The sequence below is a fragment of the Hippocampus guttulatus genome, chromosome 1 (assembly GCF_054856545.1).
Source record: "Hippocampus guttulatus isolate MCC_2025c chromosome 1, RoL_Hgut_1.0, whole genome shotgun sequence".
Lineage (NCBI taxonomy): Eukaryota > Metazoa > Chordata > Actinopteri > Syngnathiformes > Syngnathidae > Hippocampus > Hippocampus guttulatus.
In genome coordinates, this window is record NC_141261.1 from 9,990,458 (window position 1) to 10,002,991 (window position 12,534).

Consider the following 12,534-nt stretch of genomic DNA (forward strand, 5'->3'; position numbering starts at 1 on the left):
CAGCGGCTCCTCTTGTTTTATGTGGAGAGGGAAGACATTTCATCTGTGCTGTATGTTACACATACAGTACATTTGACAATAAAGTTTATCAAATCCAATGAAAAAACTCGAAATTTTTGGTCGAAAACCGAATTGGTCGAGAACCGAGACGTTCGAAAACCGAGGTTTGACTGTACTTGAAATTCTGTGTTTCCATTTGACTTATTTGATCATGAGGAGCAAAATGATCGATCGACAATGACACAGTGATGTTATCTGTTACACTGTTGTACAATTTGTTGTTGTTGTTGTTTTTTTTTTGTAGACACTCAATCATTGCGTTTCCTCCATCCAACGCCGCAGTTTAATGAATGAAAGCACCACCGTGTATTACCTCAGCTTGACATCAAGCACATTTCAGATTGAATAGATAGATCGTCTCAAGGTGATGTAAACTGGGCAGCCTTTTGAAGCATGATATTGAATTGAAAGTCGCAGAGAAAACACCTGCGGGCATATCATTGTTTGATCTTTGTCGGCTAGGCCATAGGCTCACTCTTCTTCACTTGTACCCGCCAGATTTGTCTTCAGCAAATGCAATTGTGCCAAAAGTTTGCAACACCCTGGCAGAATTTATGATTTGGAGACCACTTTCAGGTAATACAAAATTGTTTCTTCCACTCATTCTTAGTGTTTGGGTGAAGCTATCAATGAGCAAACAATTTGCTTTGCACTGACAAGTTGACAGCTTTAAACATTATTGATGTGTTGGTTTGAGGCGCAGCTGCAAACTCTTTTGGGCAAACAGCCTCCAGTGCCTTCAAATTCTTGGACTAACTTGCATGAAGAGCACTTTTATTTTATTTTTTTAAGGAAGCCGAGGCAACTCCAGGATCAATTCGGACCCAATCATAGGCCCAAGTAGGTCCCAAGCGCAACTTTAGTGCTAATGAATGCAAATTTCTCCATTGCGAGACGAATATAGGTCACCTTATCATATATTTTCTCATCTTATCCGTGCAAATTTACCCCGAGTATTTTTTGAGTGGCATTCATCCTGCCCTATATCTTTGGAACTCATTCATCCCCGAGACCAAGTGATCCACAACAGTGTTTCACATTTGGAATGGTGCAATTTCAATCATCGGCCTTGTTGGATCCTCTGCAAATGTATCGTTTATGGTTATGGCTTTAAGATCCATTTTGGTATAATAACCTTCAGATGTTTTGAGGTTTGTTTCAGCGGTGTGCTGTACTGGCTGCTTTGTGGCATTCTTGTAGTAATTGCGTTGTGGTGATTCGACTTATGGAGCCAATTTTTATTCAGAGGCCTCCTTATTGTTCACCTTGAGCCAGAGAGTTCTGTATCTCAGCTCAAGTGAGTGAGAGAACTGTAAATGTTCATTCTGAAACGGGGTCGGGCGGCAGTGAATGGTTTTACTGTGAACTATTGAAGAAATGTTCAATAGGCGCACCACCTGTGACACGACACGTTTTCCATTTTGCCTTCGCCTTTGACTTTTGCGTGCTGTGTTCAAATCAATTATCCAGTTGATGTGTTTTTGTATTGAATTTCCTCCAAAAATCATGTTGCGCACTTGACTATTGACTGTGTTCTTGCAAATTCAAACACAGTTGTGGCCAACCTTTTTTATCTTGTCGCCTCGAGCCCTTTTATCCTCCCATGAATACCCCCTCACTCGTACGGCTTGAGGGTGACCTCCAAAAGTAGACGCAACTGATTATTACTGCAGATGAGAATCATTTTCTTTTGTCTCCTTAATTTTAACATTTAACTCGCAGACATTATCTTCTTTTTCAACTGAAGCTAAACATAAAAATACATATGTGGCATTGAAAATAAATATTTAATTTAATTTAAAATAGATGAAATCAAAAAAAAATAAAATGTCTGAAGTCCAATTTCACAAAATCAAAAACATGAGCAAAGACAAAAACAAATACTTACAAAGCGAGAGGCTAAAGTGCAAAAATGACAAATGACGAGACCGAGAGGTCTACAAAACAACACTTGAGCAAAAGCAGCAACAAGGTCAATAATCCGACGCAGACTTGGCACTTGGGAAGTCCTTAAATATGTGGCTTAACATGATGATCAAATTGGCAGCAGGTGTGCACGCTGGAGGAAAAGCCCTCTACTGCCACCTACTGGAAAAACAAGAACAGGATCATGACATTGGGAATCATTCATTCATTCATTCATGCTAATAAAAATGCTAACGGAAGAAATAGACTAAATTGGCTGAATGTAGCTCGGAAGAGAAGCAAACAAACTTCCAGTTCACTTTAACTGTGCACGAGGTTTATTTGAGAGCCACCTTCAAAACAAATGCAGATGGAGGAAAACAATGAATTAAACAAGGTCAATTCATCTAAATTAAAATAGGATTCAATGTTCCGAGGACCGAAATATGCTTCAGATGTTTGGCCCAGCTGCAAACACGACGACAGAGCCGATGCATCATTTAGTTACGGTTCATTTGATGCATCCAAGTGACTATTGTAATTAAAGAGGAAAAAAAGTGTATCTGATCACAGAATACTAAATTCAAACACAGCCGTCAATACATAGAAGAAGTGAAAGAAACACGCTTCAGTCGAGGGAAAGATCAGCACAGGACCAGAAACACAAGCGTGCTCATGCACGCTTTTCCTTGGTGGGTTGCAGTATAAATTTCCGAGCGATCTTGTTATCTCGTTTGCGGGAGCATATGACGCTGGTGCCAGTCGACAGTTGGTTATTTTTGGTGTTCGCCATTTGATTGTGTCGGGTGCAGGTCACGCAGCACAATGAGAGCACGCATACGCACAGAATGGATGTTCACCATGGCGCAAATTCATTTTCCACAGTTATGATAACACAGTTCGATCTAGGAAACAACTCAAGGTGAAAAAAAAGGCCTTATAAGTTCTCAAGTCAAACAATGTATTTGTGGGGGGGGGGGGGGGGGGGGGTTGGAGCGCTTTGATATTGCATAGGACTGTTTTATCATGCTGCCAAAGGAAAAAGGAAAAATAACACAGACTGAATACATTTTCCGTGTAGGTCCATGCAGGGATTTGCAATTGTGAGACAGACGTGGGAGGTTGTCAGGCTGATCCATTGTGTCAGTTTTGTAAGCACACTGCTGTTTGTGCTCATGTTTCTGGAAAAAAAAAAATCAATGTTGATTGTTAGGTTGTATAATGTCATTGCCCAATTTCTGTGTTTTTTTTCTGTAGCGAAAAAAAAATATCCCTCGAAAGGAATCTTATCTAATGCTTTGCTACTTTTTTGCTACTTTGCTTTACTCACTGATCCATAGTGGCTCATGGATCTGTTTCGCTATACGCGCCAGGTTCTCGTCAAATTAGAATTGGACTGGTGCCACCTCTCACAGACTTTTGAGGAATAAGAGCATGATTCAGAGTGGGTCGAAGCCAATTTGAAAACACCCTCCGCTCACCTGTCAACTGTCAATCATCTCGGTTTTATCGGGGCGAAGACTCCAAAAAATAAAATAACAATGGAAAGATATCAAACAAAGCAAACACGAGCAACAAGCCGTTCGCTGATATGAAAATCAGGGACCTTCTGCATTTGTGCCAAGTCACAAATGCGCCGTCTGTGAAAATAGAGCCCACAAGTTTGCACTACATGGTTCTCAGCCTTTGCACGTGTTCAGCAATTATCTTCAAACGTGTCTTAAGAAACAAATGTATGAGTTCCCTTCAGGGGTTTTATGACAAATTATTTATAGACAACTTAGATCAAGTTTACCGAGCATTATCCATCTTTTTTTTTTTTATATAATGTTTTGCTTTTGTTTGGGTAGCATTACATGTACTTCCATTTAGAGGACTCAATCTCTGAGAGTTAGAATTACTTATTTATTGTTAGCCTTACTGCCAATAACAGGACTGACGTGGAATTCATTATACTGGTCCACATGTTTATTTATTTATTTTTGAATGAATGGGTGCAAAAAACTGATCTAGAAAATCTTTATCATCCTTGTTCATGTTTTTGATTCCGACCAGTGTTGTTTTTATCATTAGGATTTGAATTCATTTTTTTGACATAGTCATTCATTGAATTATTTGTTGGCAACAGAACATGTACAAACACACATTTCGTTGTCTTCCGCGCATTCTGCTACTCCATCTCTCTAAAGTAAAGCCACTTCATTAGGCCAGTACTTGGACTAGGGAGTACTGTACTAAGTCTTCATTATGCTGAGAGACATTCTACTAGTTTGGAACATCCAGTCCCATCCATCCATCTTCTCAACCGTTTGTCCTCCCACCTTGGAGTCACCACCAATCAATCACAGGGAACATACTGCACGGTATAGACAGAACAACCATTCACACTCGCGTTCACACTTATAGTTTGAGTGAACCTAAGATGCATGTCAGGAAGAAAACAGAGTACCCGGAGAAAACTCGAGCAATCACGTAAACGCCACACAGGCCTGCACCAAGATTTCAACCCTAAACTCAAAGCTGTGAGGCCGACTAACAGATTAACTAGAATCACACTGTGCTGCCTTCAATAAACCAAACTAACAACAACAAACGATTGCCGTCCAATCGTTTTCTATGGAGGCGAGTGATGCATTGCGCCAAAAGGTTGTTCGATGTGTAAATGACATTTCAGAACATTTACAGGACCGAGACACATTCCGGGGCTTGGTTTGGTGTGGTGTAGTTGTCCAAAGTAAAACTCATCCTCAGGATGAAACAATGTCGGGTGTCTAATGGGGATGGAAGAGAGTGATGCAGATATGTTGGATCTGCATCCATACAGGCTGTTGTGTGTATTATTTAATCATGTATTAAATGCAAGCATTTTTTTTAAAATCACATGCCAATATCATGTCGTTATTGAACTTCTATCCGGGGAAACTTGGAGGCAGTTGCGAAAAAAGCTTCCCCGCACACAGACGAGACGCTGTCGGGTGTTTTGTTTCCTCTTTGGTGGGGGAGAGAAAAATATATATACTGTACATCCCCACAGTTGTAGTACATGAATTATGTTAATTGTTGTTTTTTTGGGTGGGGGCGGGGGGTACGTTATGGGTACCCTGTATCCTGAATTGAGGTTGTGAGATGACAGACATCCCCTCGGTGTTGTTCTGCTCTGAGTTCCTAGTTTCAAAAGGGTTTGTCACCAGTAGCTCCAGTTTATTTTCATTGTGTTGTGTTGATGAGATAAATCAGTTGACCACATGTTTCTAAATTAGTCCCACAAAGCATTTACGCAATCAAGAGTTCTTTTGTCATATTGCTTCAATTTTGTTTTATTTTTGAAAGCATTGTTGTATCAATTATTTCATGAACTTTTTTTTTTAATCCAATTGCCGCATCAGATAATTGGGTGAATTGATGTATTTAGATTTACATTTAAATTACATTTGCATTTATGAATTTGGTATTTATTTCTGTAGTTTTTTTAAATGTATTTGAAACAGCGGTGAGTTGATTTTTAAAATTTTATTTATTTTATTTATTTATTTATTTTTTATGTGCCCCTTGAGCACAAAGGTTTGCCCACCCCCGAGATGAATTGTGTTTATTTAAGTGAGTGTTGAATTCAATATCTGGCTTGATGCTGTGAGCCAAAATGAGCACTGCTCACTTTGACTCAGCATTTAATGAAGCCGGTTTGTAAGAGAGTGGAGTTCTGCTCTTGCTGTGATCTCTCTCTTGCTGTTCTGTACTGTTTCCCTGTACGGCGATGAACATGATACAAACCTGAAAAAAAAAAAGTGCTTTGTGGTCCCAGTGAAATATTGCTGTGTGATCTGTGTCCGTAGAAGTGATTACTGCGCTGGACGACGTGTTCAGAAAAGAATGAGATGGCACGCTGGGAGGTGTGACCATTTTAATCTCATCTTGATTATGATGTATGTAATAATGCGTTACTTCCCGCGTACTTTGTCAGTGTAATGCCGATATGCTGAATATCTTAATTCATAAGGACATAATCATAATTTAACTTTCAGGAAATGTGACCTCAATTCAAAACTACGTCGGCTTTAATTTTTTTGCACATAAACACAAATGTTATTGAAGCATTTGTTCAAAGTGCTATCACAATGGATACAATTTAGTGAGTCCTTGCTGTTAATTTATAACTTTTTTTTTCAAACCCTGAAAATTAATTCAAACTTCCACTGACAGAGGAGCAGTCATTCCAACGTAAGATTCTAAGCCTGAATTTGAATTCGGTTTGGTTTGACTTCAGCCACGTGCACCTTCAATCTCTAAAATTTGCATTAATTACAGGATTTTAAAAAAAAAGGCAATTTGTGTGTGTCACACTGAGATGTGAAGCACATATTACTGGGAGAGGCAAATCACTCGACAAAGAGCAGTTGCATAATTGGCCTGACAGAAAAACAAAAGAGCCTCAGCAAGAGACGTAAAACGTAATCTCTTCTAATAGCTCAAAACAGCCGAGAATGCAAAATGCCCCACTGTGTGTCATTGATGGTAATTGTACATCTGTGCTTTCAATGTACAACCCCATTCGAACAACAATAATTAACACGACTCGATAGCCCCTCCAAGTACTATAACTGCATATCAGGAGTGTTTTTTTTTTGTTTGTTTGTTTGTTTGTTTTTTTTTTTTACATGTCAAGAGAAGAAACGAGATGTGATCTCATTGTATTGCATTGTAACAATCGTAATTTATTATTTGTTGTGCTTGCCGTAACAGATGAATTGTGACACTTTTGGTTGTGTTCAAGCTGTATCAGTTGAATTAAGGCCCATGTATTTCAGAGTCCAGTAAGTGCATTAATCTGCTTGATAGATGAGGGTGTCATGTACAAATGGAAGGCCTCCACGCAAATCTGACACACCCCATTAATGTGACTTCCAAAGGGGTTCCATGGGAGGGGCGAATATTCAGTCATAGCAATGAACCCCGACGTAAGACAACACACAAACTGCTCCATCGATTCGATTGTGAACGCCTTTGCATTTGAGTTTGTCATTCAGGTCGACCAGACTGATGATGATGTGTCTGGCAGGTGTTTGTTCCCTACAGCAGTGATGTAGTTCAGTGCCTATAATAAATGTGAGGGAGTGCCTCATATGTGAATACTGTTCTATAATAAACTATTTTGACTCGCTGTCTAAAAATGTTCTCTTCATAATCTGCCCCTCACACCCCACCACCCCACCTCCCATTTTCTTTTTCCTCTCTGTGCTACCTGAGAAGATCCGCTTTATCCTCACAAGGATTGCGAGTGGTGCCGGAGCCTTGATTTTTAGCGTGTTTGGGATTGGGCGTTCCAGTGGGCCAAGGGCATTTTCTTTTATTCTGGCCCTGCTGCACCTGACAATTTGGTGGCTGAAAGCCGAAATTCTTAGCAGAAAAAAAACGACCATGTATATATATATACTAAGGCGTTTTTAGCCGAAAAAAATGACCATGTATAGTAAGGCCTTTTTGGACGAAATGTTTAGCCGAAAAAAACGACCATGTATACTAAGGCGTGTTTAGCCGAAAAAAACGACCATGTATAGTAAGGCCTTTTTAGCCGAAAAAAAAAACGACCATGTATAGTAATGCGTTTTAGCCAAAATTTTTAGCAGATAAAAAAAATGACCATGTATAATAAGGCATTTTTGGACATATTTTTTAGCCGAAAAAAACGACCATGTATATACACTAAGGCGTTTTTAGCCGAAAAAAATGACCATGTATAGTAAGGCGTTTTTGGACGAAATTTTTAGCCGAAAAAAAACGACCATGTATAGTAAGGCGTTTTTAGCCGAAAAAAACGACCATGTATAGTAAGGCCTTTTTGGACGAAAAAAACGACCATGTATAGTAAGGCGTTTTTGGATGAAATTTTTAGCCGAAAAAAACGACCATGTATAGTAAGGCGTTTTTGGACGAAAAAAATGACCATGTATATAGTAAGGCGTAACTGCCCTCTGTGTACTTTGGCTCAGTGGCAGAGTGATGGAGTGCCACACCAGAGGTTGAGTGTTCAATCCCTGGTTGTTGCAACAATGTCTATTCTTTAACCACCATATACAACTTATTTGAGGAAAAACACAAAACAACCCAAAGGTTGTGGTGGGTTAGCTCAGTGGTAGAAAGCTGAAGTCAGAAATCCAGCGGTTGGGTGTTCGATTCCCAGTGTTTGCAACAAGGTCAAATCTCTCTTTAACCACCCTTTGCAGCTTTATTGAAGAAAACACAAAACAAACAAGAAGTTATTTGGTGGTGTGGCTCAGGGGTAGAGAAACCATGTCCCAAACTAGCCGTTGGGTGTTCAATCCCCAGAGGTTGCAACCCTATCCCTTCTTTCTTTGACCAACATGATAAGTAAGGCTTATTGAAGTCGTTTTTTGTATCGTAAAGCGTTTTTCACCGAAAAAAACGACCATGTATCGTAAGGCCTTTTTGGACGAAAAAAACAACCATGTATAGTAAGGCATTTTTGGATGAAATTTTTAGCCGAAAAAAACGACCATGTATAGTAGGGCATTTTTAGGCGGAAAAAAAAAACGACCATGTATAGTAAGGCGTTTTTGGATGAAATTTTTAGCCGAAAAAAACCGACCATGTATAGTAAGGCGTTTTTAGCCGAAAAAAATGACCATTTATAGTAAGGCGTTATTCGCCCAAAAAAAAACGACCATGTGTGACGAGGTCACAACTATGATGGTCTCGAGCTCCACGTCGCTGCCGCCTCAAGAACACCAGACACTAGGATGTGGCTTTTCTCTCTTTTTTTTATTGCCTGCAACACAGTATGGCGGGAGGGATAGGTGAAGTCACGGGGCTTTTCAGTCTCAAAAATAACCTGTGACTTCCCTGGTAGCTCTGCCCGAACTAAACATCATCCATAAGAAAACTAAATGCACAACAAAACAAAATATACAACATAGGTGATCGTATATTAACTATTGACCATAAAAGGGGAAAAAAAACACACTTCCACTGGTATTTACGTGATGCCGCTGAACGCATCACATGCAGCAGAACGGCTGCGCAATGTACAATAATGGCGGCCGCGACGAACCGCGCGGGTACACGCCAGCCACACTGATAGCCAAATGAAAAATGACACGAAAGACTATATACAGTACAACCAAAAGGAAAGAAGCATTACCTGCAACACAGTATGGCGGGAGGGATAGGTGAAGTCACGGGGCTTTTCAGTCTCAAAAATAACTGCGCAACAAAAAAACACCTGTTAACTCAATGGATAAAAACTTTCATTCGACAAAACTTAAATTAAATGACGACACAAAAAGCAATGTGGACTCGGAACAAATCAGGGAACTAATTAAATACACAGCACCGTAGAAAAAGGAAAAACAAAGTGACATATTGTAATTAAACTAGAAATGAATCCGGACCATGAATGAAACCTGACTTACCCTGTGACTTCCCTGGTAGCTCTGCCTGAACTACGGCGGGAAGCTGGTGCCATACTGTGCGCTGTTGCGTCACTTCCGTCATAATTTAATAAAAGCAATATATCACTCCGTTACATACACCCCCCTAAATTATGCAGAAGTGAGGCAACACACATGAAAGACAGCAGAAAGACAAACAGGCAAAAACCATGGCTATCGGGCAAGGATGTGCAAGAGAGTCAATCACAAGAATTCTTCTTAAAGAAGTGTGAAGGAATAGAGTGGTACCAAAATCCATTCTCATCACAGACCAGATGAAATGCCATTTACATTTCACAAAACTGCACATAACAACACCCATTAATAAAGAACCATAAAGATATAATGGTGACAAAAGGCACACAGCATTAGCAAAAAAAAACAGAATCAAATGGTCATACTAAACCCATATCAATGTTGGCATCCCGACTCTTTGATAGGACATCTCACATATAAGCCTAACAGGGGGCTTAACTGTTCTACCACACCTTGTGAAAGTGACGGGGCCCTGTGTGTCCTGTGGTTGTGTGCAAACTACCTCCTCTAGTACAGTCTCAACTGGGGGCGAGTCGGAAGTCGAGTGTATAATGTCAACCACCGGATCTGTCAACGGCTCAGTCTGTGTGTAGATGTCATGGCCCACTGACTGACCTCTCTCACTGACGACCTCTTGACGCGCATCAACAGAGTCGGGTTCCGCAGAGAAGCACTCATGTTCTACCTCGGCCTGAACTGGTGACTGCATGAGCCAGTTCTCAGTGCGCAGCTGAGCGTCCTCCTGATCATCAAAAACTGAGCTCTTGTCACTCCCACAACGTGCATCCATTTCCGACCCATCTGAACATGACCCGTGCTCCATCTGGCCTGAGAACGTCAAGAAGTCAACTGGGAGCAGTAAGTTCCTGTGTACGACCTTCTCTCTGCCCGTGGCACCGTCCCGGATCCTGTACACATTGATCGATGGCCTCACAGACACTACGTCATAAGGGGTCGAGTCCCAACGATCCGCAACTTTCCTTTTGCCCTTCTCGCCTCGATTGGCTAGCAACACTCTGTCACCGACAGCTAATGGCGAGCCCTTGACTTTGCGGTTGTAGATCTGGGCGTGACGGGCCTGTTCCTTGAGTGCATGCCGTTGAGCAATCTGTGCGGCCTCAGAGAGATCCTTCTTCAAGTTGCTCACAAACTCATTGTGACTAACAACATTGGCATTCTCCAAGACATGATGGAACATAATGTCAACGGGCAAGCGAGGGACACGTCCAAACATCAAGTAGAACGGTGCAAAGCCCGTGGTCTCATGTACTGTGCAGTTATAGCAGAAAGTCAACATGTTCAACATCTGTGGCCATTTGGACCTGGACTTTGGGGGAAGTGTTCTGATCATGCCTCCAAGAGTCCGGTTAAACCTTTCCGCAACGCCATTACCCATGGGGTGATACGGCGTCGTGTGGGACTTGTGCACCCCCGCCATCTCGAGAAGATCCTTGATGAGTCTACTCTCAAAGTTAGCTCCCTGATCCGAATGGATCCTTTGGGGGAACCCATAGATGCAGAAAAACTTATCCCACAGGCAGCGGGCAACCTGCTTTGCTGACTGGTTCCTGCAGGGGAAGGCAAGAGCCAACTTTGAGAAATGGTCTGTCACAACAAGGACATCAGTGGTTTTCTTGTCACCCGACTCCGCTGTCCAGAAATCAATGCACACTAGTTCCATTGGAGAGGAAGTGCGGATGTTCTCCAGGGGTGCCCGGGCGTCCGGCTCAGGGGTCTTACCCACGATGCATCTCCGGCATTGCTTCACATGCTTTGTGATATCTTTTTCCATCCCAGTCCAAAAGAACCTTTCACTCGCCAGAGAGAGCGTCCTAGAACAGCCCTGATGACCAGCTGTGTCATGAACACCATGCAGAACTTGACGCTTCAGAGACCCAGGTATGACAAACTGGAAGACTTTACGGTCCATGTGGCGATCTTTCCTTACTCTGTATAGAGTCCCATCACGAACTTTCAACTTCTTCCAGTGCCTCAACAACATAAGCACACAGCTCGACTCAGCTGCTCTTTCGCGTGCAGTGGGTCTCATATGCCGCCGGACATAGAAGAGTACTCTGCTGATTGTAGCATCTTGCCGCTGCAGATCGCGTAACTGGCTATGGGGAATGACAATGGAAGGATCTTCTTCAGGTAGCTGTAGTGACAATGGGGCCGCTCCACGGAGCCGAGAGACACCACCAGTCTGATGGACATCCAAAACAGCAGACACCTCCTCTGCACCAATGGCACTTCCAGACGACTGATCGGGAGCTTCCCCCTGGGGACCTCCTCCATCGTAATCCCCAGCCGTGTGAACGACCTGACAGTTGTTGGTCAAACGAAGAGCATCCTGCACCGTCCCATTAACAACTCCTTGGACCTCATTCAGTAAGGACAGGTAGGGCTCTTTCACAAGGCGATGACTCACGCAAGACTGGACAAAGGGTTCTCGACTCAGGGCATCAGCCACCGTGTTCTTGGGTCCTGGAACGTACTTCAGGTCAAAGTCATATGCCGCCAGCTTCGACACCCATCTTTGTTCGCAGGCATCTAGCTTGGGTTTGGTCAGAATATAGGTCAAGGGATTGTTGTCAGACCATGCAGTAAAGTGTCTGCCTTTCAGCCAGTGGGAAAACTTGTCACAAATGGCCCACTTCAAAGCAAGGAATTCAAGCCTGTGAGCAGGATAGTTCAACTGGGCTCGCGACAACGTTTTACTCGCAAAAGCCACTGGTCTCGCAACCTTGTCACCAGGTTGAAGCTGGGAAAGGACGGCCCCGATGCCGTCAAACGATGCATCGACAGCAAGGATGAAAGGTTTCCCGAAGTCGGGATGGGCCAACGTCACGCTGTGTGACAGGTCGTGCTTCAAAGCTTCAAAGGCACTTTGACACTCAGTGGTCCAGTCTTCCGCTTTCAACTTCACATGACTTGAAGCATCCAATGCAGGTTTCGCCCTTCGTCTGGCTTTACCACCAGTCTTCTGGCCCGAAAGGAGCTTGAATAGGGGCTTCGCCTTGACGGAGCAGTCCTCAATGAAGTGCTGATAATACAGCACCATCCCTAAGAAAGACCTAATCTTCTTCTG